The following is a 25,123-nucleotide window of genomic DNA, read 5'->3' as shown; positions in this document are numbered from 1 at the left end:
AAAACATCTTACTCTAGGAAATATACAGATGAATGGATATTATTGTATAACTACACTGTCTGCTTAAGTGTTTTACCCTTTAAGGATTCAAAACATCCAACATTTTAATTCACGTATGTACGAGTCCAAAGGGAAAAACCGTTTGGACTCATTTGCCAGTCAAGCAAGTTAATTTTGAGAGAAAATTTAATTAAGATTAAGCAAACTTAGACTGTCTGTTAGCTTAAAGGTATAAAGCTCTAAAAGCAAGATAATTGCTGCTGTGAAAAATATTTTATTGTGCATAAGTCCACTACTGTACATTTTAAATTAAACTTCAAATGTCTATCTGTACAAGAAAGTCATAGGACAATCAAACTAAGAAGGTCCTTAATTTCCAAGTATCTATCAGGACACTGTTGCTTTAAAAAAATGAAAAAATGAAAAAGTACTTAGATTAAGAAAAGGTAGAACTCAATAGCAAAAAAAAAATCCTAATAAAACATAGACATAGAATCTGAATAGGCATTTGCCCAAAGAAGACATGCAGATGGTCAATAGGTACATGAGAATGTACTCAACATCACTAATCATCAGGGAAATGCAAATCAAACCACAATGAGGTATCACCTCACATCTGTTAGAATCTCTATCATCAAAAAGACAAGAGCTAAAAAAGCTGGCAAGGATGTGGAGAAAAGGGAACCTCTGTGCAATGTTGGTGGGAATGCAAATTGGTGTAGCCACTATGGAAAACAGTAGAGTGTCCTAAAAAAAAATTAAAAATAGAACTATTACCATATGATCCAACAATTTCACTTCTGAGTTTTTATCTAGAGAAAATGTAAACACTAACTCAAAAAGATATACCCACCTCCATGTTCATTACAGTATTATTTGTAACTAGAGGCCCGGTGCATGAAATTCATGCACAGGTGCAGTCCCTAGGCCTGGCCAGTGATCAAAGTGTGAGCATCTGGTGTGGAAGGGCAGGTCCCAGCTGACCTCTGGGCCCTGGGAAGCACCTGGGCCCCCAGGCCCCTGCATGCCCCCCTTGGCCTGAGTCACGGCACCCGCATCCCCATGTGGAGATGCTGTAAGTGTGGCCGGACGCCACAGGCCAGGGTACATCGTGAGACTCTGGGCTGCCCAGTGGTGCCACACAGAAGTCAGGAAGGCAGCATGCTCTCTCCCGGCCGGCCTTGCAAACTGGCTCCTGTGCAAACCCACGGGGAGCTGACTGGCCCCTGTGGTCCCTACAGCTGTGGCCCGGCTCATCTGATAGAGGCCACAAGGGTGTGAGCGGGCTCCTTGCAGGCACCCAGCACCTGAGTGCCCACTGCCAGTGCCACATTGCTGATGCTCACCATGTTCCATGCCGCCCCCTGGTGGTCAGCGCATATCATAGCGACCAGTCGAACTCCCAATCTCCTGAATGACCACCTGAGGGGACAATTTACATATTAGGCTTTTATTATATAGAATGGCCAAGATATGGGAACAATCTAAATGTCCACCCTATCTAATAAAAAGGTAATATGCAAATTGACCATCACTCCAACACACAAGATGGCCGCCCCCATGCGGTCAAAGATGGCCGACCCCAAGTGGACACAAGATGGCTGCCACAAGATGGCTGCCACAAGATGGCCGGCAGGGGAGGGCAGTTGTGGGTGATCAGGCCAGAAGAGGAGGGCAGTTGGGAGGGACCAGGCCTGAAAGGGAGGGCAGTTGGGGGCGATTAGGCCTGCAGGGGAGGGCAGTTGGAGGCAATTAGGCCTGCAGGAGAGGGCAGTTGGGGGGAACCAGGCCTGCAGGGAGGGCAGTTAGGGGCGACCAGGCTGGCAAGGGAGGGCAATTAGGGGCAATCGGGCTGGCAGGGGAGTGGTTAGGGGATGATCAGGCAGGCAGGCAGGCGAGCAGTTGGGAGCCAGCAGTCCCGGATTGTGAGAGTGATTTCCAACTGCCCGATTCACACATACATACATACATACATACATACTAGAGGCCTGGTGCACAGAACTTGCACACATGGGGGTGGTCCCTCAGCCCCGCCTGCACCTTCTCGCAATCCGGGACCACTGGCTCCTAACTGCTCGCTTGTCTGCCTGCCTAATGGCCCCTAACCACTTGTCTGCCTGCCTGATCACCCCTAACTTCTCACCTGCCTTCCTGATCACCCCTAACCGCCTCTGCTTTGGCCTCTGTCACCACGGCTTCATCAGGAAGGACGTCCGGAATGATGTCCAGAAGGTCATTCAGCTGTTTGGTCTAATTAGCATATTGCTATATGCTAATATAGAAATATGTACAATACATATATACACACATATGTATTGATATACACACATTCATAAATGATAGTTTGACAGAAATCTGAATAGCAGATGTTAAAGGTAGAATGGGATATCTTGAAAAACACAAAAAGGCTGACTTTAACACCCAATTAAAAGGTCATTGTAAGTTCCAAAGGGAGGATAAACCCATCATCAGTGAGTGAGTCAGCCTCTACCTTCCTACCAGGGCAAGGTGATATAAAGTTTAAGATCATGGCCTCTGGAGTCAGCCTGTTTGGGTTTAAATCCAAATCCTACATCTATAATTTATATGATGTGAAGATCATTAAACTCTAGTCTGAAAGTAGAGATAACCATATTACCTTATGCATAGATTTAATAAGAGGTGTTGGCTACTGACATAATTCATATAAAGAATTTGAGTTTCAATTACTATTTAGTTGTTGTTCCCCAGGGACTACCTTATCTCAGGCCTCACAATGGCTCTGGCTACCAAATATCAGGCTGAGTTGTGGTCAAGGAAAACAAGGACAAACGAATGTGAGACTGGCAAATATGTCACTCCATATTTTATAAGACTTCCTAGTCATTTTAATCAGAGAACAAGTTTAAGGATTACTATATGTCATTAGCAGGACTATTAATTGGACTGACTACATCTTTTCCCAATTTATGAAATTTCTTCCCTAGCTGAATACTATAAAATCATGGCTGAGAACTAGACATGTGACTCCAATTTATACTTAAGCTTATTTAAATTTATCAAACTGCATTAGAGGTTAACTTTTCATAAGTTTTCAACTTATCTCCAGTTTCAGCACTGTCCTCTATTTTCCAAATTGTCCAGATTTACTTTGACAGCTTAAGTTCGGGGACAGAAAACACAGGCCAGAGAGAGAAAGCAGAAATAGAAACACTCCCAGATCCTTAGGTGGGTTTTTGCTCTGGTTTCTTTTCACCCTTGAGGCAAATGTACCAGTAATACACTAATGCCTGGAATTGTATTTTATATATATATATATTCCCCCATGCGGTTGGAGAAGAGCCCTGCCTTGGCCATAAGGAATTGGAGGGTGGAAACCACAGACAAAGTGACTAATACAGTCATATGTCTGGTCAACCTTGTGGTGACCAATATAACAGAAGCAGCATGGTTTTCTGTAAAATGAGGATGACAGCAGCACCTGAAGTTGCTTATAAGTCATTGGGCTTTTTGCAAGGCTTGTACGAGATGAGGTGTAGGATACCTGCCCTCAACATCCTGAAGGTCTGAGCCGTGTTTGAGTCAGTATCAATCCCCCAAGACTACCTCTGTCCAGGCTGTGGCCGAGAAGCAACTTCTCCCATGGAGGATGGGAGAAGCCATCTGAGTACTGAAAGCAAACTTCCAAATTCTCCAGTTGGAACACCAGCCATGATGTTTCAGTGGGATTATTACTCAACAGATAAGCGTGTATAATTGAGACCTGTACTATCTCTAAAAGCAGAACCCCAATAGGGCGCCACGATGAATATGCAACAGCATAATAGTAGAGTTATATTGCTACATCTGTCTATAATTCACATTTATTAGTGCAAAATTCTTCATCCCCACCACACACCCAATAATTATGGTCACTAATATGGTAGTTTACAAACTCACTTGTATTTATTTTTTAAGCCTAGGTACTCTTTATTTATTTATTCTTTTTAATGTGAGGCAAGGGCAGTCTAGGTGAGGCTCCTTTCTTAATCACCTCTCCCATGGGGAAGGAAGCCCGGCCTCTCTACTCTCAGCTCGTCTGAGGGAATGTTATGTACTCTTTATTTGAGTAGAAAAACATATGTCTTAACCTTTGCCTTCTCAACGCAAACACACTTTTTTCTTTGATGAGGCTACAAAGCTTTTAAGCAAATTATTGTTTCTAAACTTTGAAAACATTTTATAGAAATTTAAATATGTGTATATATATAATTCAAACTCCTATTTTCCTTTTAAAAAAATGGTTTGTTACAGAAAAAAATTTAAAAGACCATTTTGTTTTTCAGGAACTCAATAGGTGACAAATATATTGGCTAGCTTTATTTTAGTTAGTACCTCACCTTCAAATTGGGTAGCATGTCAACACTATTGAAAATTATTTTGATCAGTTGGAAAACTACCTGAGGTTATTTGGCTCTGGAAATTAAATTCCAGGGAGAACACAAATATGGTTCACTCAGCGCTCAACATACAACATTTTTATTTTGACAGATATCAAGCCTGAAGGTCAACAGTGTGGACCATGTAAAATAGCCCAAAACTTGCATCATTCTTCAAAGAATTAACATAGCTTTAAGATAGAAATCCTGACCCATAATTCCAATAGCATATTTTGACTCCATTTTCTCAAATCTGAAGTCACTTTCAAATGGGAAATGTGTCTATATAGTGCTACTTAGGCAACCAAAACTTGTTTAAGAAACTTTGTTGGCCCTATCTGCCTTAGATTGGACCAAGTAGAATTAATTCAATTTAGTCTTCCAGAAAAATAAAATTGGAGAATGTGACTTAGGTTTAACCCTCCAGTTGTGATAATAAAACCATGTCATGTATTAAGAACTTAATTTTTTACCAGATAATATGGCAAATGCTTCGCACACCTAATTTTACTCAAGCCTCTCAGAAACCATATGAATTGGGTATTGTTATCATTTAATTAGAGATGAGGAAACTAGTGCTCAGTATGGTAAAATTATCAATCCACTGAACCAAGTGGTTGTTTGGTAAACAGCCACTCATGTTATAAAAGTTTTTAGCTCCTATCAAACCACTAATTTGAATAATATAGTAGAAGCAAACTGGAATTAAATTATTATTTCCCTCAAAGAGCTTATATTCTATCAAGATATATGCAACAATGCACATAAATAGGAGAAAAATGAAAATTACTATATTCATACTAAACACAAAATTATTGACACAAAAAAGAGTAAGAATTATTCAAAGAAGTAATATAAGAAAACATTAGCATGTAATAAGGTAGCAAAATAAAAATACTTCCTCATTTATATATATTAAGTTTCTAAGAATCTATTGTATTCATAATGACAATGAGGCTAATTTCTATGTCTCTTTTCCTAAACCAATTTTTGCTAATATAGAAACAATGTGCATTTATTTTGGTTAATAAACCTGTCTTCTTTGAAGGAATCCAAAGGACCATTTCCTCACTAACTAGCTACCCAAAGAAGCTGTTCAGTCTTAAAACAGGAATCATTTAAGCCTGCATCAGGCTTCGTCCAGTCGAGTTTGAAACATTTAAAAATAACAACTCAAAACTGTAGAGTTTTTCCCAATGCACAGAACATAATATCAAAAACAGACAAGAAGTCTTAGCATAATGAGAATGTTTTGCAAATGAGAAATTATAGATAATTGCTGTTTGTTCTTGTTTTCATAGAACGAAGTGTAATTATTATTAACAAGAGGCTTGTTCCAATAATTATTTCTGGTTATCCCAGGGCACAAATGCATTGAAGCAGGAAACAATGCATTTCCATTCAGAGTTTTTGTTCTGAGATCATCTCTTATCACTTCCAGAGGTTATTATGAATGCTTGTTCTGAGTATGTACAAGTCTTGGCACTCTACAACCAAATGTGTGCTTTCTGAGTTGAATATCACATCATTTTCTCCAATATTTAAAAAGAAATTATCTAACCATGCACAGTATTGCATAGTATTGTAGAACTGTTATTTTACATAATGGGAAAAACAGGGTTCAAAGAAAATATATCCAAATGCTATGTGGGATTCTAGGTAACAAATAACTAAGGATTAATATTTATTAATAAAAGATGAGATGGTACCCTTGGCAGTAACCTTGGGAACCTAGTAAACACATTCTTATCATGCCAGTTGTTAAATATTTTGAATATTACCCCTGGACATAATAACAACCCTAAGAGTTACTGAACCTTTATTATGTACAGGCAGTATTTAAGCACATTTAATCCTATCAAGTAAATGTTTTTGTTATACATCTCTTCTAACAATGAGAAAACTGAAATACAGAATATTTAGGCAATTTTGCCAAAGTCACTCTGCTAGGAAGTAGTGGTGCTTGGTGTCAATCTGGCAGACTGACACTATAACCTAAGCCTTAACACCCCGCCCCCCCCCCCATACATTTATCCCAAAGTTACATAGTATGTGATAACCTTTTACCTTTGATTGCATCTATGATTTTTTTTAATAAAATGTCAAAACCAGGGTCCAACTAAGCTGGAAAGAGGGATATATTTTCCAGGGTGCATTAGACTAACGACAGAAGTCTAGACAGGCCTTGGAATGCTTATCTCTCTGGCAGCAGGCAAGAGACATGTCATAGTGGATCCAGGGAATTATTTTAGGAAGTGGTAGCAGAGCCTTAGCTAAAAAGGAGGGAGCAGGTGGGTCCCTGGCTCAGGTGGTGTCAGCTATCTAGTAATGGGGTCAAGTACATAAGGGCATTATTCTAGTCATCCAATAGGCAATGTCAAATAAGTCAGTTTGATATAACTGTTATTAGTAAGGCAATGTCTTTCCTTCTTCCGGAAGAAGAGGTGTATGAGTCAGGAAACCATAGCAGAAACATGGAAAGTCTCAAGTACTCAACATTTTGGATGAGAAACTTAATTGTTTGTCTTGAGAGAATGGGCCATTCCAGACTTGCATATGTAAGCCACCATAACATAAGGTGGAAAAAGCATAGCCTTTGATTCCTGTAAACCTTTTAAACTTTGGGAAACTACAGAAATGATTCATTTGCCTAAGTGTCAGTCCTGTTAAAGTTTAAGAAACTCTACAAGATGATCTAATGACTCTTTTAAAAGAGTTATTTGTATTTACAGAAAAAATTGATTTTAGATGTAAAGTATTAAGTGGTCTGTTTTATTTCATTGTTTTAAGCAAGAAAAAAATAATATGATATTTATCATATTATCCATATTCACCATTATGAAGCCAGACCTTTTAATACACATACATATATTTGGACACACACACGAGCACATCACAAGTACCTAGTAGATATTTGAACAGATGAATGAATGAAAAAATGAATGTAGAAATTCATTTGTTAATTTACAAAAAAAGGGTTACTTAAAAATTACCAAACTACCTTGATATACATATACCTTTAAGAAAGAAATATAATTTGTACTTACATAAATATTAGAATGGAAATCATGAGGAAATTACCAACTATTTTAGAATTTGGCAATAATCTCAGGCTAAAATTAAGGTATTACCTCCTTGCACAAAATCATCATACTTTTTTATAAATTTGTTTAAATTAGAAGGCACCTACAAAACTACTAATTTTTTTATACTTGCAGAGTTAGAATGAGGAAGTTCTTCATTGGTAATATCTTGTGTATGGTTGTAGGCATTAATAAGTGAGTTTACAACTCTCTACCTTAACTAACTCTAATGTTTGCAGTGCCTATGTGGTTGAATAAATTTATATACAAATATGTATTATATGTGCTCATTTCTTATTGTAATCACATCAATTAATTATGCATTATGTTTGTGAATCTTAATGACTTATTTATACTCATTATACAAGTATAATTATATTTCAAAAAATATATGCCACAGCTTGAGTGAAAGAAAAGCTAGGGGAGAAATATTTTCTAAATAGATATGTGCAGACAAAATTAGTAATTCAGAGAAGACTTCATTGAAGATGTGGTGGCTGATTGGGGTTCTGCTAAATGTTTCAAACACTGCAAAAAGTTGCTCTTAAATGTTCACAAAATCTAAAAATAAAGAGAGAAAAAAACTGTTGCCAAAAACATGACTATAATCTTCCTTTCCTCTATTCCATGCTATCAAAATATTTCAAAACCAATAATCAACACATGCATTTGTATCAGCACATATGATCTTTCCCATTAAACACATAAACACACAAACGAACACATACACACATACACAAATTAGAAGATATTTAGTCCTGTCCAAAACCTCTACGGAGTCATTTGGTTCCTGCCCAAATGTCCTTAAAATTCGGTCCTGCCAAAAATGTCTATGGAGACATTTGGTTCACATGAAAAGGTATTTGACACTTGGTCCTGTCCATACTGTCTGGAAGATGTCCCTAGATTCAACTATACCGTAACATTTATTTCTACTTTGGGTATAGAGGATTAACCCACTTATTAATCCTGCAAAAAGGGTTTACAGGATTAATACATTAAAAAGTACTACTATGTTTTATTGGTCCAGTATGTGCATTATGGCTGTATTGCCAATAAAAACCCTTATTAACTCAGTAGCCTAGCGGGTAATAAATGGCACACGGGTTTAGACAGGTGGGAATGGGGTTTTTACTAATTGGACAGAATGTCTCCATGGACGTTGTGGACAGGACCAAATGCTCTGCAAGGTGCGCACACACAGGCACTCACATGGCTAAGGAAATGATTGTCCTGGTTCGAAAATGTGAAAAAGGATAGTGCCCATTCTACTGTGGTCTTTGCCAGTCACGTGTTTTAGCCACAGAAGAAAAAAATTCTGTTTTGCTCTACCACAACTGTTTTTCTCAGTAGGCAATTACTAAGACCCATCATGATACTAGGCACTATATAAAATGCTTCATTGGTAATATTTCCTCGAACACTCACTATAAACATGCAAAGAAGATGCTATTATGATTTATAGATGAAGAACAGAAAGCATGGAGAGGTTGCTGATGCTACTCACCTAGAAAATGTCTAACCAGGTGGCCTGATGCTGAAGTCTGCTCTCTTGACCTTATGTTACAGAGGTCAACAAGACAAGGCTCAAGTCTGTTATGCTGTTTTAGTTTTTTTTTTTTTTTAAATAAAACAACAACAACAGGCTCTAATATGAACTATAGATGAAATGAGAGCCATGGAGAAAGGCCAGGTAAAGCCATTAAAGGGAAATATATAGAAGTTACTCAGGGGTTATGTTTTTTAGACTTATTAATTAGTACTATCAAAACTAGGTTGTTTTTTTGTTTGTTTGTTTGTTTGTTTATTTAATATATTTTATTGATTTTTTACAGAGAGGAAGGGAGAGAGTGGAGTCAGAAACATCGATGAGAGAGAAACATCGATCAGCCGCCTCCTGCACATCCCCCACCGGGGATGTGCCCGCAACCCTGGTACAAGCCCTTGACCGGAACCGAACCTGGGACCTTTCAGTCCGCAGGCCGACGCTCTATCCATTGAGCCAAACCGGTTTTGGCAAAACTGTTTTACTTAATGTAAACATGGGCTCATATGAGTAGTACAGAGCTTGAAAATTTCAAATAAATACATGGGAATTTTAATTCTGGTGCAAATTGCAAAGCTCTTTGGAATTGTTTTCAAACAAAAAATCACAAAGCCTCTTTGAAAATGATGTCACAAAGATGATTAGTTTCCAGCTCAGAGAGCCTGCCTAGCATGAACCCAAAGAGGACTTAGCTGAATTATCTCATGATAAACCTATTAAAGATTCATAATTCCTTGAGTTTTAATTGGGTGTGATTGATCCCCATTAGAGTATTTGTGGGTAGTAAAGTAGCCTAAGTGGGTCTCCCTCCTTTGGAAGAAAAGTTGCCCATGTTTATTGAACTTGATTACTCAGGAAAACATGAACTATTGCTTTATGAAAACCATCTTGGTAATGACAAGTTTGAGACTTTGAGAAAGGGAATTGTATTTACAAGATATGTTTCCTGCAGAAAAACTGGGCCATTCAACATTATTTTCTTAAATGTCCCTTACCTATTACTTTGCTTAAAATAATATGTAGTGTCATGTTTCTTTTGATTATTTCTTGTGTGTTCATATACTGCAGAGAGAATTACATAATGAAGCTGCATGTACCCATCATCTAGCTTCAATATTCCTGGTCAGTTTTGGTTCATTTATACTTTCATTAGTTTCTCTCTTTATAGATTACTTTGAAGAAAATAAAAATATGTACTTTTTTCTGTAAATATGTCATCCTATATACATAAAAGATAGGGACTAGTCAGAAATATGCCATAGCATGCCAAGAGGATACCTAAAACAACATAATAGTAATTCCTTAATGTAATCAAAATATCTGCTCAATATTAATTTGCTTTCATTTTCTTATAAAGATACTTTAATCCTATATGTTTGTTTTAATTAGATTTTAAATAAGGTCCACGTTCAGATAGGTTCCTTCATTATCTCCTAGACTATCACCTTCCCTTGGCCTTTTAAATTTTTGTGGAATGTAACAAAAGCTTTTTCCCATACAGTTTCCCAAGGTTTGGATTCTGCCACTGCATTCTCTGGCAGAGTTCGCTGATAACTCCATCTCCTGTATTTTCTATAAGTTACTAATTAAATTAAATTTAGAGGCTTGATTTTGGTGGGTTAGGGGCAATGCCACAGGTAGTGCTTTCTTCCATTAGTGTTACCTATGAGTTTTTAAAATCAGGAAGTATGTAATGTGTCTTTCTGCAATGTTAGCAGTCATTGGCTATCATTCACTAGGTCAATGATTATATTTTGGTTTGCAAAATAGCAATATTCTAATCTAATAATTTTAACTTATGTATTAGCTGAAATATTTCAGCAAAGAGAAACTTTCTTCCCTTATCAACTACTTGGTTACCCAGAGGCACAGTTTACATACTAAATGCAACAAAAATACTCAATTGTCTCCTTTTATTGCCAGCTTTCAAAAGAATAAGCTTGTTCCCTAGCATCTTATACAAAGGAACAATGTATTTTGTTTATTTGTATGCTTTTGTATTTGGTATCATTATGAAATTTATGGATATAAACATATTCCAGTTGTTATTTTTATTGATGCTCAAATTATTGAATGTTTGACCAGTAGAACTTATTCAGGTTGGCTATTCAGCCCTTTTGAAGAAATCCTAATAGTCTATCAAAGCTTTCATGCTTTCAGGAATGACATATTCCAGGCTCATTTTGATGTTTTCTGCCCTGTAGTTGAATTAGCCATTTCTTTGAGAAGCCCAGATTCCTTTTAGCAGAGCATGACTTATAAATTACTGCTTTCAAAGCATGTTAGAGAAAAAGGAATAAATGTTTTCTCCACCCTTATCTAAATAAATATAGTTTCAAATGATTCAAATATTTGTCACCTCTATTTGAATTTGTGGTAGCAACAGTTCTTCTATTGTTAAATGAGTTAATGCTCATATTATTTTTATGCAATATAAGTAAGGGATCTGTTAAGTTTATAAAGAACAAAAGCAATAATTTTTTAAGATTCAAAGTTACATTAAAATAAAACTAACAACTGTCTTTTCTATTTTTCATAGCTTCCAAATGTAGGATCAATAGATCTTATTTCATTTCATTCAAAAATGGCTTAGCAAGCCTATGCTGATACTAAGAATTTCATATATATGTGGGGAATTATTTTCCTAAACTGTGGAAATTAGGGACTGGAAATTCTTTCCTGATTTAAAACATCCTCCCTTTCCATCTCTTTCATATAATGCTTTGAAACTATTATAGCCATAAATGTCTCTTTTTTTAAGGTGATACACAGTAACCATCAAAAGCTGACAAAAGTTAACATGGATTTTTTTCTATAGCAAATACATTTCTAAGAGCAATTTTCTTCTATTTTTAAATTTTATTTCCTGTTTTCTACTTTTTCTTGTTATTATTGGTTTTTCACTTCCCTTCTATGTTGTGGCTTTAATATAATACTTATGAGCCTATATTCTGTTCAGAAATTTAGGAGAGTGCCATTTCTGATTACTATGGAGTAGCTTGATACAGATCAGTATCCATCTACTATAAATAAATATTAAAAATAGACTTTATAAAAATCACTGTTTGAGGGCATCAGAGAGCAGCCAAGGCAGCCAACTTTGAAACATCAAGATCTTAGAAGTGAGCCTGGCTTCTCCTCTGAATTTAGATGTGTTGGTGGAGACAATAAGTGGTGCTATAGTGGGGGCCTAGAAAAAAAGCAGAAAATGATGGCTTAGAATTTGTGGTCATTTTACAAGTCTAAGAAGAACCAAAATAATGGAATTCTTTATTGCTCTTAACTCAAGCAATTTGTTAATTCTTAAGATTTATGAGACAGGAAATAACAAACCAAACAATGAGTGGCTCCTAAGTGGCTAGAAAGCCAAGCAGAACCTGAGACAAAATTAGAACTCAAAGATCATCAAAGAGAAGTAGCCATGGGAAAACAACACTGGAATTTAGTTAATATCCTTGATAGGATACACTCTAGTAGGAAAAACAAAACAGAAATAAACTAGACCTCCCATGGAATAAAACCCAACCTTGAACAATCTCAATCTTTAAGGATCAAGGTAATCTGCCCCTGCTTCGACAGCCTGCCAGCAAGAAAGTAAATATTCTCTAAAAAGATAAAATCTATAACTATAAATGTTCATGTATTCAATGAAAAATGGCCAACACACAGGAATAAGTGAGCAAAAACCAAGAGAAAAAAGATCAATAAAATCAGACCCCCAGATGATTTGGACATTAACATAATCAAACACAGGTATTATAGGTTAAAAGATAGAATAGCTGAAATAAAAAATTTGATAGAAGGGCTTAACAGCAAAATTATAAAAAGCAAAAGGGATAATCAATGAACTGGAATATAGGTCAATAGTTGTCTAGATTGAAGGAGAAAATAATTTGAAACTTTCAGAAACAAATATGAGATGCTTAAGAATGGTGAAAGTCTAAGGTAGACTAAATAGAATCTCCTAAAAGAATGGAACCAAAGCAATATTTACAAAAATATTAGCCAAGAATTTCCCAAACTGAAGAAAGATCCCAAGCCAATGATGCCAAAAGCTCTATAAAGCTGAGAAAATGCAAAGAAATCTATACATAACCGCATCATAACAAAATTTGTGAAAACAAAATAATATATTTTTAAAATTGTTTAAATAACCAAAAAAAGAGACACATTATCTTTAAAAAATGCAAATAATGAGTGACAAATGCCTTTTCTGCAGAAATGAATGTGTACCAGAAGACACATGAGTGACCAAGTTTTAAAAGAAAGTAGTAACTGCCATCAGGTGAAAACATCCTTCAAATAATTATGATAAAATTAAGATGTTCTTAGAAAAGACAACATTGAGAAAATTTGTCCTCCACAAAACTACATTAAAGAAAAAGCTCAAAATAGTTTTTTAGGAGAAAAATGATACCAGACATAAAAAGGAAAATGATAGAAGAACATAACAGGATAAAGTAAATCTAAATGATTACTGATTGTATAAAACCATGATATTACTGTCTTATTGCCTTTCAAATACATGAAGAATTAAAAATCAACAAGAGCTAAAAAGGTGAGGTTAAAGAAGAAAAAAATGGTTAGGCAATAGATACATAGGAAATTTAATAATGAAATTTACAAATTGGAGCTAGTTGAGAAATATAGAACACTGCAACCAATAATTTCATAATACACCTTTTTTTATCTAGAACACATGAAACATTTGTAAAAGTGACCATCTTCTGTATCATAAAGTCTCAACAAATTTCACAGGACTGAAATTATAGCTGGTATAGTTTCTGAACACTGATATCAATAATAAAATAACAAGAACATTTTCAAATGTTTGTAAATAAAAGAAGACACATAATATATGAAGCAAATGAGAAATGACAATGGAAGTAGTTCAGAATTATTGTAAAACTAGAGGCCCGATACACAGATTTGTGCACCAGTGGGGTCCCTTGGCCTGGCCTGAGACATCCCCTGAGGGGTCCTGGATTGCGAAAGGGCACAGGCCAGGCCAAGGGGCCCCACTGGTGCACAAATCTGTGCACTGGGCCTTTAGTCTATAAGCCTAAGCGCATGTCCCTCAGCCTGGCCTGCGGGGATTGGGCCGAAACTGGTTCTCCGACATCCAGAGGGGTCCCAGGTTCGGAGAGGGCACAGGCCAGGCCGAGGGACCCTACTGATGCATGAATTAGTGCACCAGGCCTCTAGTATGCATGTAAGATCTCTTGGTTATCTCTTCCTGCCCTTCCCTCTCCACCCTCCCCTCTGAGAGTCATCAGTCTATTCCATGTTTCCATGCCTGTGGTTTCCGCTTCTGCATTGAGCATCTGTCCCCTGGTGGTCATTGCTCGTCATAGCTACGGACAGTCAGCTGGCCAGCCAATTGCTTAGGCTTTTATACATATACTAGTAGCCCGATGCACGAAGATTCGTCCAAGAATGGGCCTTCCCCTGGCTGCCGGAACTGCCTTCACTCCAGGACAGAGCCGCCTTTCTGCCTTCCCACACTACCCAGAGGCCCAAGCAGCTGGGGTTGTGTGGAATGCCTGTGTTGTCACCATGGCACCTGTGTATGCAAATTAGCCCACCATCTTTGTTGGGTTAATTTGCATACCCACTCCTGATTGGCTGTTGGGCATCACGAAGGTACAGTCAATTTGCATCTTTCTCTTTTATTAGTGTAGATAGATATGGTTTTCAAGAGGTCAAATTATAAAAGTACTTAAAGGAGTATTATAGATGTATCTTGACAATGGTATCTATATGATACAGAAGCAAGTAGAACAAGTAGTAGATACTTTTCATTCTAGTCAGTCATACAGGTGTCATGTAGACAGAAGAGTCAATTGATTATTTCTCATTTTAACTGCTTCACTCAGGCTGTATAAATTCAGTTTAGGTTCGATTTAATAGAGGCAAGAATTACAAATGGAAGATAATCACAATGTCCTAGAACTACAAACCCTTTAAGTCCTATTGAAAGGAAGTCATTATATCAGTCAAATGATTTCATATACATGCCTTAAAAGACAAATTACTCATCTACTGCTTAACAGGAACAGAAAGTGAAAGCAAGCAGTATGGTGGGTGCTTCTTTAAGGGAAAAATGTTTTCTTTACACAGCAGATGTGAGAACATAAGGCCAGCAGTGGGTATCAATGCTAAACTGTCACTGAATTACACAAAAACAACAGGCTATAACAAAATAACCAGTGTTTTCAAACTTGTTATTTTAGGACTGAGTCTTCTGCCAATCTCTTTTAAAGAAATATGGTGTCCATCTACACTAATTTGACATACATTTTTGTCAAGTGGGAAATTTCAGGACCAAGCAGAAATTTAATGTTTGTGTGTCCAAAAGCATTTAGTAAGATTCTAATTTGAGGTGTTTTTTTTCATATTTTTTTCTGTTCCATTCATTATAGTTAAATTCTTGCATCTACAATGTCACTTCTCTAACCTGATAGCGCTGATTTGATTTATACCACATCACTCACATAAGGAAATATATTCATTTTTTAAAAAAATTAACTGACATTTATAAAGTAGTGGGATTATTCACTTAAAATATCCAATATAAAGTAGCCTACACCATACAAATTATCCTACAAAGTAAGCATGGAATTTTAACATATTATTTTCTGAATTCTTTTCAAATCACATAAGACTGGCAGCCTATTCCAGGTTATGATATCAATTTTGAGTATTGAAAACCCCTTATAGTAAAAACTATACTTGAAAAATGTCCTAAATATCCTATGAAATGTACATGGGTTTCTGTATACAACTATTTACAGTAGCAATTTTAAACCTTTTCCATCTCATGACACACATAAACTACTAAAATTCTGCATACACTAAGCAAGTAGAACAAGTAGCAAATACACCTTGCTGATTTAACAGAAAACAGGTTTAATTTTGATTCATCTAGACCAGGGGTCCTCAAACTACGGCCCACGGGCCACATGCAAATACAAATATTGTATTTGTTCTGTTTTATTTTTTTACTTCAAAATAATATATGTGCAGTGTGCATAGGAATTTGTTCACAGTTTTTTCTAAACTATAGTCCGGCCCTCCAACGGTCTGAGGGACAGTGAATTGGCCCCCTGTTTGAAAAGTTTGAGGACCCCTGATCTAGACAGATATTGTTCGCTGTTGTCATTTTTTAATGTGACAATTTAGGGGGAAAAGGCTAGTGACCATGATTAGTTAGGTATTGCATATTTTAAAAATTCTGTGGCACACCAGTGTGGCTTTCACGGCACCCCATTATAGTCAGTTCTTGGGAAACTTTGTCATATCTGTAATTTTTTCACTCCGTACTCTTTTCCCACAAGAGCATTCTCAACAATTAGGTGACCAAACTGAACAGTAATTATTTTAGCCAGTTACATTTAGGTGATCATCCATTTGAGCTTGCTCACTAATATTTCAGGGAGATTTGGTCTTTCCTAAATACACCAATGTGACTCATTTGGCATTTCTTTGCTTCATTAATGATGAGTCACCATATCAATGCAACAACAAAAGATGGCCCTTTAATTAATTAATGTCTCAATGAAAACAGAAATATGTCAAAGTATCAAGTAAGAATAAAATTATCTTTCATTTCTTCCATATTTTTTTCTTACTTATCCCTTTCTTTAAGATGTGACATAATTAACCTAACATTGTACTTTTTCCTTTTTCTCTAAAAAAAAAAAACAACTTTCAGGAGGGAGTAACTTTCTGTCTTCAATGTATTTCCCATATGACTTTGTCAATGGTGCACCTTTCTTGGTAACGGGCTTTGAGATGACTGAAGCTTTGGAAAGCTTCAGTATCCAAATACATGGGACAGATTGGAGGTTGGATGTATGATTTGCTGAGGAGACTGACTGCCAGTGCTGAACACTTTAATCACCATGAATCATTCTGTGAGAACTGGAGAGAGAGCCAAGGAGGTACAATGCATTAATGAGCGGGTCTGTCACTTCTGAAGGTATGAGTTCTAAACTTGATGCCCAGAATGGGGACAAATAAGCTAAAGATTGGCCTTTTAGTCATCCAAGGGCAGAGCTCAAAAGATTGTTCAGAAGGCATAAGCTATTTAGAAACTTCTTAGGTTTGAAGCAGTGGGGCGGTGACAAGGAAAAAAGTAGCAAATTTATGATCTCCCTTTAGTTAGCCAATATATAAACTATCAATTTTAGCCTAATTAAAAAAACAATAATAGAAGCAGCTTTCATATGTTTATGAATTGCAGATCATCTTATAATAGGAATGGATTTGGGGAACTAAAAGACAAATGGGCAATTCCCCCAACCACAATTTTTATTTTATTTTCTGGTATTACTTAAGTCCATTGGTAATCTCTGTTTAAAACCAGAAAGAGTTTAAGACACATTTTCTTTTCAATCTGAGGATATTTTATGATTTAACAGAATAAAATACATTCCTAAAATTTTATTCATTTAACTGTATTAGGCCAAACCATATGCAATTGACAACACTTTACCATTTTTAACTTCAAAGATGGCAATGTCATATGGTTCAGTATAATAGATTTATTATGCATAAAGGGGTAAGAGGAAATATACATTGAGCATAATGCTATTCATATTAAACACAGTCCCTTAATTTAACTTTCACTGCAATACTAAATGGAAATTTAGATTTGGAAATCTCAAGAAATTTTCCAAAATCATGTGGCTAAAGAGTGGAATAACTGCAATCAAACAAAGGCCTTGTTAACCTCCTAAGCAAGGTCATCATGCATGATTGATTGTGAGGCTCTTCACTGTACAAGGTTAACAGCCAAAGAGGAAGGTGAGGGCTTAAATGTAGCAAAGTGGGAGTCCTGAGCTGGCAGACTGTATTTTCCAGAACAGATTGAACCAACATATAACCCACTCCTCATGCATTTCTTAATGTAATCTGACATTCCTCCACTGAAAGGTGGAGTCTATTTTCTCTCTCATTCAAGCCGGCCCAATCCTTATAACTGCCTTTAACAATTAAATAAAGGAGAGTGACAAGGCATGACTTCTGAGAGTAGGTCATCAAAGGAAAGAGGACTTCACCTTTTGTAGTGCTTTCTCTCTTGGGGCAAATACATTGGGAGCTCTGAGCCAATGTTTTGTTTGTTTTTGAATTACTAAATTTCTTTTCATTTACCAAGGCAGATTGCATTCATTTGGTACACTGCACCTTTCACTTTAGAGGGTGTAAGCTGGAAGGTGTTGATTTTTGGGGTCAACCTGGATTATAGTAAAAAGTGATTTTCTTTTTTTTAGAGATACTTATAAAATAAATAAATAAATCCAGTTTGGAACTCAATGAAATACTAAAAATTCCTCAAATAAAATAAAAATGAATCTCAGGTTCAGGGACTAAAGCTCTTTTGTCACTAGAAACCACCTATGCTTATATAAAATATTGATATAACAGTCATACCACTCTCTTAAGTGATAACACTGATAAAAGACATGATGTACTTGAGAATATATCTTTGGCAAACACAGTCAATATGCCCCAAAGGGCTCTACATAAATTAAACATGTAGGCAAGCATAGCACAAGATAAAATGTGTAGGGATTTTATCAGTCATCCACATCCATGACTTATTGTAAACTCTAGGTACAGTGACAACTGAATATTTTCATGGTGTTACAGATCCATGAGACTGTTTAAGATCAAAAGTTATATTCTGTTCCAGAAAAATACTTTTAACCCCATTATTTATCAAATGAGGTTATACACTTTTATAATGTACTAGAGGTCCAGTGCATGAATTCGTGCATCTTGAAAGTAACTATGGGCTGTGAGGCTGTGAGGGGCACAGGGGCAGGTCTTGGCCTATTCTCCGCACCCCTGCCTAGCCTTTCCCACTGTGGCCCCCAGTCCAGTCTGCCAGCAGCCCCACTTTCACCGCCGCCGCTGAGTGCGCCGGCGCTGCTCACACCCGCTGATGGAGCGGAGCAATTGGGGCCAGTGCCAGCAGCGGGTGTGAGTGGCAGCTGCTGCCCCAATTGCCCCTCAGGAGCAGGGGGAAGTAGAGAAGCCCTAAGGGGTGATAGAGGCCAGCAGTTGCCACTTGCACCCGCTGATGGTGCCAGCAGCAGGTGTGAGCGCCAGACAGGACCTTGGTGCCCGGGAGCAAAAAATTTTCAGTAACCACCAGAAGCTCGCCCTGATGACAACCACCGGCACCCTGCTTTGGTCTTGCGCCCCCGCTCACCTGTTCCACCATCCCACTGCGGCCGATGCCCACTATGTTCTGAGCACGACCCTGGTGGTCAGCGCACGTCATAGCAACCAGTTGTTCTGTTGTTCAGTTGTTGGGCTGTTCCACTGTTTGGTCTATTTGCATATTAGTATTTTATATATATAGATTATATCATTGTGACAGAACAGCAGCTACTTTTTATTGAAAGAAAGATATGTACACTTTCCCTTACTTTTACTTTTTTACATTAAGTTATTTAAGCATACTTTTTCCTCTCTTTATAGGCCAACATTTAAAGGATGTTGCTAATCTAATTTTCACTTGAGATGATTCAGAGCTTTCTAAACCCATTCTCTGTTCAAATGACATGCAAATCGGATTAATTTGCTTGTGTTCCAGATTTAGAGATAAGATTGTTGCCTCTGGGGTGTTAGCAGTAAAAATGCCTCTAATGTTTACTATTTTTTGTTTCTGACTTGGCAGTATATCTCCACAGGAGTGTCTCTTGGCAGATGTGTTTTCTAAGGCAAGGATCTACTCAGGAGACAGAGAAATTCAACAAAGCTATTTTAGGAAATCAGAGAAAAATCTGAGGCTAAGGTTTTGATTATAACATAAAGGATTTAGATTAGACATTCAGACATACTTGAAATAGGGCTATAAGAAATTTTAAATCCTGGTTTGTTTACTTTTTCCTCTTTTTTGTGTGATTGTGTGCTTTTTTTTTAATTATTGTTTTTTCAGTAGATATACCTGTCTAATTGGAACATGATTTAAAGAAGGGACATACAGAAACAACCCTTCTAAATTTGAGTCCAGTTGCATGGTGTTTCCAGCAGCCCAAGCATCAGAAATGGGTATTTTCTCAATTATATGCCAATTTAAATACATATGTCCCAATAAGAAAAAGGGGAGTAACATTAGGTCATGCACATGAATACATGGGCCAGTTTGCTAATGGCATAACTCCAGGGTATGAATAAATATACTGGGGGTATAAATCTCCCTTTCTTCAGTCTGTCTCTACTCCTAAGTATAGCTCCCTCAGTATGATGCTTCTTTAAAAGCTGGTATGTTTTTGTTACATGTGAGCCAGTTACTCTAGCCAGGATGTCCAGTACTTGCCCAGAGGGGCCAGTCACTATCTCAGAGCTGGGAGGCAGTATGTCTGTACCACCCCAGAGCATTTTCAAAAGTAGTTCTGGATAGTACCCCATGAAATTTGCACCCTCAGACTTAGTTAAGATTAAAAACTGCAGAATGAGGAAATGAAATAGCAGAAGTAATCATAGGATCCACAGCAGTTTTTAAGAAGTAATGTGCTACATAATGGGTTAGGCACTAGGCATTCACCTTCTTGAATCCTGTCACTAATCCAAAAGGTTATGGATTATTACTTCCATCTCAGAGATGAGGACTCTGAGAATCAGAGAAGTTAAGAAAATTCCCTAGTGGTAAACCAGAATTATATCTAGGATCTGGTCCCAAAGACATCACAATTTTAGCCATGCAAGGGTATTATAATTCTCACATTATAACTAGTCATAACCCTCTGGATATTGTCTGTGTTCTGTATATTTTACTTGCTTCACTGAGCATATCACACAGTTTAATACAATTATTATGATAGACTTATTTTGATTCATTGCAATAGCCTGGAAGAATTGACATCTGCTTGCTACTGTATTTTATAATTGCTTTTAAAATAGGACTTGGACATTAAAGAAAATGACAATCCAAGCCTTTCAATGTTTTGTAAGGACAGAAAAGTGTTTCTGAGGAATAAGCAGATTTTATATTCCAGGCCACTTTTTGTGCTGAAGCCAGAAATAAAACAGATAATTATTTTAATACTGATTATATATGTCCATGTTGGTATAAATAGTCATGTTTAATACTACTCATGCTTAGTTCTTCTTTTCTAAAAACCTCAATGAACACAGTAACGCCAGTTACACTCCCAGCAGCAGGTGTACTTAAGCCTACCGTTTGTTCAGATGACAGCTAAACACATTTTAAGGTCCTGTGACTTAATTCATTAATGCCTCGGCTTTGTGCAACCTTTAGTCAGGGTCATATAATTCTTTATGATCCTTTAGCTTTAGATAGAGTGGGAAGCTACTCTGTCTAGTAAGAAAATGCCTTTGATCCTGTGGAATATAAATCTGATGGCATGCTGCTCTTAAAACTGAGCCTCTTTCTAGTTTCACTCAAGACTCTTATGGCATTAACCTAAAGTAACCTCAGTCTCACCAAACCATGCTCTCTCACCCCTGTCGGTTAAATGCCTTCTGCTCTCAAGCATTACCTTTTCCTTACAAGAGAGAAAACCTGTTTCATCATATCACCATTTTACCATTTCTGCTCTCCAACAGCTCAGATGGATGAACTTCCTATTGATTTCTGCTTCTATTGATTTCTGTATGGCAAGTATTTATTGCCTATTTACCTTTAACCTACTGTACTTTGCCTTCCTGCCTTTCCAGTTGGCGGAAACTGCCCTTTTTAAAGTCACCTGAGACTTGCTAATGACTGAAACCAACAATTTTCTCAGGTTCACCCCCCACCCCCATTTTTTAACTTCTCTAAGCCATCTCAGTAGTTATGGCTAACATTTATTGAGCTTTCAACTATGAGACATTTGTAAGCTCTTCCTGTTGAAGTCTCATAGAACTCTATGAGGTAAATATTCTGCTTAATGTCTATTTGCAGATGAGAAACAAAGAGATAACATAAGTAATGCAGCTGCATTTTAAACACAAGAAGTCCAACTCCTTGGTCTACACTCTCCATTTGGTAGTCCTTTATATTACTCTGCATTAATCACTATTAACTTGACAGCATTCATGACGATCATCATCAGCAATGCATAACAAAATTTTCCTTCACATACCTCATTTTCCTAACTGGATCATAATCTAAATTGCAGTGCTATAAGTTTTAACTCTCCGAAATATGTGGTTCTGTGGTTTAACTACTGTTATATTTGTTGTATTCATAAAGCTGGAGAAAATTAAAATGTTCTTCACTCTACCTGACATTTAGCAACATGTGATAATCAAGGAACTGAAAAGCAATAAGTAGATTTCATTGACCCACTCCTCTTGAATGAAGGGCAAATTATATGATGAGAAAAATACAAGGAGATCACAGGGATGTCTAGGCATTTAGAATTGCGAGGAGTAGCAGTTTTAATGGTTCATATATCTAAGGAGGTGTGTATATGTAACTGGGTATGGATAGGAAATATTACCATTCCCAAGAAAGAGCTAAATTTACCTTTAAGGAGAGGAGAGGAACTTTCTTACCATCAGTGGAACTAGCTGTAGAGAAATGGGGAAGATATGGCACTGGGATATCAATCAAGAGAACAGTAGTTTGCCCTGGCCAGTTTGGCCCCCTGGATAAAGCTTCAGCCAGCGGACCAAAGGGTCCCAGGTTTGATTCCAGTCAAACGTACCTCAATTGCAGGCTCCTCCCCAGCCCAGGCCTTAGTTCGGGCTTGTGCAGGAGGCAACCACTGGATGTGTTTCTCTCACATCGATGTTTCTCTCGGTCTCCCTCTGTCTTCCATTCTTCCTAAAAATCAATGGGAAAATATCCTCAGACAAAGATTAACAAAAAACAAACAAACAAAAACAAAAGGAGAGAGAGAGAGAGAGAGAGAGAAAGAGAGAGAGAGAGAGAGAGAGAGAGAGAGAGAGAGAGAGAGAGAGAGAAAGAGAGAGAGAGAGAGAGAGAGAGAGAGAGAGAGAGAGAACGAACGAACAATAATCTGTCACCACACTGGTTTATCCTTAAAATAAAGGTGATGTATTTCAATGATTTAAAGGACCCATCCTGTGATCTGTGAAAGAGAGAGAACAATTAAAATAAGGAAAAAGGAGAAGAGATTGGGCAACTTCATTTAAGGGACCTTATTCTTTAAACATGGTGCCCTTCTGGGCTTTGGTAACCTTCATGTGTTGCTTGGTTACAAAGAGTCCACCTTGAGATGAGGGTTCTCTACTTCACCTTCTCTTCAATTTAAATGGCAAGGAGAGGGGTGTTGGTTGAATGTTTGATGGTACAATGCTCTCAAACTGAACTCTTCTCCTCCTCCTCTATTCAAGGTATTTTTTACAAAATTTATGTACAAGTAGTTTTTGAAAAATATATGCAAATGAACCTTATGTTAAAAAGATGCTCAAGATCATTCAAAAATAAGGAAAAAAATGCAATGGAAACATTGCATTCACTGAGGTACCATTTATCACCCATCAGATCACCAAAATTCTACTTAGTATACAACATATTCTGCTTTTGAGACTGTGGGAAAAGAGACTTGATCATATTTTGAATGACAGGAATGTAAGATGGCACAATCCCCAAAGTTTCCTCAAGTTGAATCTGAAAATATTTAGCAAAATTGTATATGAAGAAACTACTTGACTTAATAATCCTCCTTCTTAAACCCAATACAAACTTATATTGAAAAAAATACAAAATATTCTATATATGTGGTTATCCACTGTGGCATTATTAGTAATAGCAAATGATAGGAATAATATCAACTATCCATCTAAAGGGGACTGACTAAATAAACTATCTACAGAGTAGTATACTAGGAAACTGAAAAAATGAATAAGGAATAGCTCCATGTATTGATATGGAATGATATCAGAAATATGTTTTTAAGTGAAAGAAACAAAATAAAGCAAAGGATAGAATCCTGAACACATCATGTTACTTTTATGTTAGAAAGAGAGAAAATCCAAATAAATATGTTCTTATTTTTGCCAAAAGAAACAGAAACAATCAACCAAAAGCCAGCAATAATAATTTTAAAAGGTTGCTCAGGGGCAGCATGGGAAACCTACAAGCAAATAAACATTCTCTTGCATATAGGAAAAGTGTTCTAGATAAAAGGAACCAGGGCTTCTTAGAGAAAATTGCTGATTCCAATCAAGAGGAGGGGGTTTATAACATGGGCCCAAGAAAATTTTAGGTTATAGGTTTATTACAGAAAATAAAGTCTTTTATTAAGGAAGAATTGATGATAATCACCATTTTCAACCACTAAATAAAATAGTACTAAAAGATTGATGAGCAATTGTCAATAGATCTGGCAACAGCCAAGAATCAATTTTTGCATCACTAAAAGTGAGACCACCAGATATTTATGCTTCCAGATGAGCAAACTGCTATAAAGCATATGGCAATACAAAGTGAAGTGAGGAAGGGAGTGATAAATGAAAAAAAGGTGAATAAAATATTGACAGTTATTGAATCTAGAGATGGGTGTTCAGAGATCTATTATATTTATCCCTCTCTCCTTGGGTTTGCATAAAAACATTAAAAATTACAAGTTTAAAACAAAAAATTTCCCCTTCGTAATCTCATTTCCCTGAGACCCAACAAGTTAAAAATCCTAGATAAAGTACTTGAGGTTCTATGGCAGAGTCCTGGAGAGAATGACTTTCAATGTACTTTTCCCAGAAAATTAATTGATTATAAATCTCCTCTTTTTTGAGTAATTCCATGAAAGTATTAAACACCCTGGTTTAACCTTGTTTTACACAAGGTTTCCCAGAGATCATCAGCCACAAAACCTGCATTTTTGGTCTAGTGACACCTGCTGTTTGACAGAAAGAACTACCTCTTTAGATAGGCGTACCAGTGGGGAGGGAATCAACACAGTGTTCTTCAATCATTCCCTGGCTCTGAATCCCTCACCTTCCAAACAGAGTCAGAAATTTTCAAGAAGGTACATGCAACCCTTCCCGATGCTGCCCATATCTAATCAAATATCTAAACTTCCCTCTTTCGGCTCCATGGGAAGTCCTAGGCTGAAGGTGGAGAGAAACAGTGTTTGTACTCGTATCCCCTGTGACTGTGACCCCGGGCCTTG

This window comes from Myotis nattereri (assembly GCF_964212035.1).
Source record: "Myotis nattereri genome assembly, chromosome: 5".
Lineage (NCBI taxonomy): Eukaryota > Metazoa > Chordata > Mammalia > Chiroptera > Vespertilionidae > Myotis > Myotis nattereri.
This window is presented reverse-complemented; position numbering follows the sequence as displayed.